The 5451-nt window shown below is 33.2% G+C and overlaps 1 long non-coding RNA gene across 1 annotated transcript; it reads left to right on the forward strand.

The window, feature by feature from the left end:
- The first annotated feature begins 1116 nt into the window (after nucleotides 1-1116).
- LOC142231720 (uncharacterized) lies at nucleotides 1117-1663 on the forward strand. Its single transcript, XR_012720883.1, has 3 exons — nucleotides 1117-1308; nucleotides 1394-1492; nucleotides 1575-1663. It is a non-coding gene; the product is annotated as an uncharacterized LOC142231720 (long non-coding RNA).
- The last annotated feature ends 3788 nt before the right edge of the window (nucleotides 1664-5451 follow it).

Here is a 5451-nt window from a genome sequence, read left to right on the forward strand (position 1 = left end):
ATAAAAATCTTACTACGAAATGTGGACAATTTACTAAGAAAAAATTTTGTATGGAAACAAATTTTTGTAGTAAAAATTAACTTAACGACATTACCGATTCGTACGATGGCTACCTACAGATTATTTCCCTTTTTATTATATGTTGGAGTGTTTTTATTCACATTGAACATTTTAGTTAAAATAGAATAAAAATTAGTTAATATAATCCTTGACAGGTGTATATAATTTCTTATAGATTCCTCATAGATTTGGTATATATTTTACCTTAACTTATAGATAGAATTCCAACTAATCAATAAACGTGCTACTGGAAAATGTGAGTGCATCATGTGAGGGAGTTTTTAGAGACATTTTGTGTATATCTCGTATGATTGTTTGTGTTTGTTATTGCGTCATTTATGCTGTTGTTGGTTGTTTTGATTCTAGAGACAATGGAATGTTCCTTGTGTGTTGTTGGTATCTTTTGTGGTGAGAGTTGTTTTTTTGCAATAGCAAGATCAGAAAGGGATCGTGTGTGTGTGTGGAGTTGTTTTTCTTTACGGCAGGTATGTATCCCTTATGACTATTTGTGTCTTTGAGTTTTATTGTTGCATTCAGTTATGTTGATGCATTTATGAAGTGCACACGTGGATTTAATTTTGCAAAATTGTACGTGCGTTATTGGTGTTTATTAATGAAAATACATTTATTTCGAAACATTTTAGAAACTGAGAAGTGAATGATGTGATGTTAGAGGAATCAAAAACGCTTTTTATTGATAAAAAACAAATAACAGATTAAGGAACTGTATATTTCTGTTAATATGTTAGTTTAAAATTAGTGCGGATTTTAAATTGATTTACATAAAAAATATACAACATGAGTGGTAATAGAATGATTTATATTTATTCTACATCTGGATCACAGGTTGAGAAGCAACCATTTTTTTGAATCTATATTTTTTATGTTACAGCAATTCCTACAGGTGAGTACTAAGTTCGAGTTTAGCCGCAAAGTATAAAATTATACGTCTTCGATACAAATTTAAATATAACTTGATGGAGAATAGCCCAAATCAAGTTTTCTATAAAGATTATTTTTTATAATGGATTATTAAAGAAAACTTATCATGGAAATTGCAATTTTAGCCGCTAAACTCGAACTTAATATCCATCTTAAATACTAAATGCTATACTGACAAGTGGAAATTATGTCTAATTTTATAATATTTTTTATTTCAAATATATTCTGAGAATAATTTCAATAACGTCCCATTTGTCCATGGATATGATTCCAATAATGTACCTACTGGATGGATTTTTCAATGTGGTAAGTTTTTCTATAAACGGTATTTTGTCCGTTTTTAATAAAACCAAAATTTCAATTTATTAAAAATTATTTTTTTCCCTTGCAGGTAGACAGGTCTCGTAATGGTAATTTTTTGAATATTCTTACTGTTTAATACTAATTAAGCTGATATCCTTATTGGCTCTAGGAAATACTCTTGAAAACCGTAAGTTAAAGATCAATATGAACGATAGAATTAATTAATTAATAATATTTTTCTTATATTTTGTATAACTTTGCAATTTCAGATGCTTATAAGCCAAATCCGCCCAACAAAAGTTAGCCAAAATCGATGAAATTGGACAATTCAATTGAATATAGCAACTTATGCCACATATATATTTCATATGGATAGAAAACATGGAAATTTAAATTAATTAGTTTAGTCCTAATAACATAGAATATTACTCTTTTGAAGAAGCAATTACTAACTACCGACAAGTAAATGCGTCCAACGTACTAATAAAAATATTTCCTTTATTGTATATCATAAGCCATAGTTTTGTGTAATATAATAATAATTTTTTGAAATAAAATACTGGTGGTTATAGAAAATTGACTTGTTTTGTACGAAAAATTTCTTAGTTGTATACAGGCTTGTTGTACCTTTGATTCCTCAATTTCTCTACTTTTTTGAAAATTATACCGACAAATAGTTTATTTCAAACCAATTTCTTAATACAGGTTTCCCAAAAAATTGTTAATTTTTCCGTATAGCAGGAATATTTTGAATGAGTTTAACTATATTCTTCCCACAGCATAGTAATAATGAACTAAAATACGATGTAATACATGAACTAATTTATAAGAAAATCATGAACTTATCTAGATGAAAAAAATCTTTGGCGCCAAATCATGGTCATTCTTACTATGGGTTAGTTCATTTTTCATAAAAAATAGTAAACTTTTTTTTCGGTGTATAAAAAAGAGGTCCCTTGTAATTGAGATAAATATGGAATCGGGTGTGCTGCCCGTATGATAAGAGAGAAGTTCACCACTGTGGTATCACATGATAAGGGAGAAGTTCACCACTGTGGTATCAGAATGGACTGAATAGTTTAAGTGAGACTTAAATATGAGGCTACCACTACACCTTACCTAACCTACCATAGTATGTAAATGCTTCTCTAAGTGATGAATCGGGTAGGTTTAGCTGAGAATATAAAAATGTGACGTGTGTCATATGGCGCGTGGTTACACATAGGACACACGTCAGCTAAGCTTCTATCAATCGCTTATAGGTAAGAATTTAGGCGGCTGCACTTTCCTGATCTTAGTTTGGCCAATACTACTCGGATCTGCCGCGGGAGGCCTCTTACGTCCCGTGCTATGGGCGGAAGTCGGAGTCTCACCGCTTCAGTCACGAATCCTGTTCAGGCCTGTCGGGTTGCAGTTCTAGAGACTCTTTTTTGCAACGCTGTATATCACCTCTAGACGGTGAAGATCAATCCAATATTTGCGAGGTGGACATGCTAATCACTGTACCACAATGACTCCCACATGTGTAGTGACTATATCGAAATCTGAATTAGATTTAGATATCGAAATCTGAATTAGATTTAATTAATAAGGATATTAAGGCCATAAGTTGCATAGTACTTGACTCACCCGTAATTCGTTACTTTCAAGCTTATTAAATAAATTTGTGTCTATATTTTTTTGATTTAAATTGATTCATCTTAGATCACTGTAATGCTATGCCCTTCATCATATCCATATATTTTAGGGGCGAACTAAAATAAGTTCTTGACAAACACAAGAATTTATTTGAGCAAACAGCAAACACGTAAAAAGGGGGCCAAGAAAGACGCGGCAGCAAACAGAAAAACAAGAATGTGAACTAAACTGCTCGGATGCATAATTACATGTTGACATGTTAGACTGTTAGGTATAATCAGCTTTTTTCGCATGCCAGCCTCCACACAACCTCCCACATTGAACTTAACTGCTTGAATGGATCTGAGAATGTAGATGTATGTAGTTGCTCCTCTTGTCTTTTGCACTTTTTCGTTTCATTTCAGTTTTTTTGGCCAAATTTGAGTGATAGCTCATTGCTTTTACTGCTGTTTTTGTTTTCATGGCAGATAACTAGGCTTTAAGGTTTTGAGATGCCTGCCCTGCTTTCAGTTTGTTTTTGGGGCCTTTGGACTTTGAGGGCGTCGTTTGCATAGTGGAAAAATGTTGAGTTGTCATAGAATCACTTTGCTGGTATTTTTTGACTTTAATCCCGCGGGCATGTTAACACAATTTTACGTGTCACTACCACACAATGTGGATATGAGTAGCTAGAGAGTTTGCATCAAGAATGACATCAAGTCAAGGATGCGCAATGGGAATATACGCAGAAAACAAGGGCCATTGTTAAACTGATGCTAAAATTAATTTATTTTTATTGTAAACAAAGTTTATTTTGTTTTAATATAGTTTTATATATTTCTAAGATAAATTCCCCAAATTTTCATCACTACTCTGTTTTATGGGAAGGATGAAATACTTTTGCGAAAATTTACCTAATTTGTATTCCATTTTTTGAGATTTCCACAATGCATTATTAAACTGTTGTTAGGGAGCCACCGTGGTGCAATGGTTGCATACAAAGAGTCATGGGTTAAAATCTGTGTTATTTTGAATTACCCCAGTGTGGAACAAAATGTATTCGTCCTTACACATAATCATTCAATTCTTTATACCCTAAACCACATAGTGCACGCAGAGAAGGAATATGATCACCTCAAACATGTTTCAAGAGCAAAATGTTATTTTTGTATGGTGACTATGTAACATGTTTGTCACTAAAATGTTATTTTCTCGTCAAATATAAACTGCTTGCCGAAATCAGATACATGATTTCCGAGAAAATAACATAGTTGCGAAAACCATGTTACATGGTCACCACCCAAAAATAACATTTTGCTCTTAAAACATGTTTGAGGTGATCATATTCCTTCTCTGGGTGTGGTCAGGGTATAATAAGTTTGATCGGCCAAAAAATGTGCCTACCAGAAATATTGATTTTAGACCCCATAAAATATATACCGATCGACTCAGAATCACCTCCTGAGTCGATCTAGCGCTTGGTGTCCGTCCGTCTGTCCATGTATTTGTTGTTCACAGGATTCCGGTCGCAATTATTAACCGATTTTGATGAAATTTGGTACAGGGTGTTTTTTGGGCACAAGGACGAACGCTATTGAATTTGGAAGAAATCGGATCAAATTTAGATATAGCTCCCATATATATGTATCGCCCGATTTCGACAAATGGGGTCACGTTGCGCGTTTTTTCAAACGGATCGTCACCAAATTTGGCAAAAGGTAATCTTTTCCATCGCCCTTCAAGTCTGCAAAATTTCATCCAAATCGGTTCAGATTTAGATATAGCTCTCATATATATGTATCGCCCGATTTTCCCAATTTTAGCCACAAAACCTTTATTTATCAACCGATCTTACTCAAAGTTGGCTAAATATAATCTTCTATAGCACTAACTATATGTGCAAAAAATCATTGAAATCGGTTCAGATTTAGTTATAGCTCCCATATATATGTACCGCCCGATTTTTCTAAATTTGGCCATAAAACCCTTATTTATCAACCGATCTTACCCAAATTTGGCTAAATGTAGTCTTCTATAGCACTAACTATATGTGCAAAAAATCATCGAAATCGATTCAGATTTAGATATAGCTTCCATATATATGTATAGCCCGATTTTCCCAAATTTGGCCATAGAACCCTTATTTATTAACCGATCTTAATAAAAGTTGGCTAGATCCAGTTCTCTATAGTACTTACTATATGTGCAAAATTTCATCGAAATCGGTTCAGATGTAGATATAGCTCCCATATATGTATCACCCGATTTTGAAAAATTCGCCCCTAATAACCTTATGTTTGACCATAGAGGCCTCATTTCTTAACTGATCTTACTCAAATCTTGCACAAGGTGACCTTTTGTGGTATTAATCAAACCCGCAAAATATTATGCAAATTGGTTCAGATTTAGATATAGCTTCCATATATATGCATCGCTCGATTTTCCCAAATTTGGCCATAGTACTCTTATTTATTAACCAATGTTACTCAAATTTCAAATTTTGATGTACTTATACGTACTTGTAGCTCT

This window comes from Haematobia irritans, chromosome 3 (genome assembly GCF_050003625.1).
Source record: "Haematobia irritans isolate KBUSLIRL chromosome 3, ASM5000362v1, whole genome shotgun sequence".
Taxonomy (NCBI): Eukaryota; Metazoa; Arthropoda; class Insecta; order Diptera; family Muscidae; genus Haematobia; species Haematobia irritans.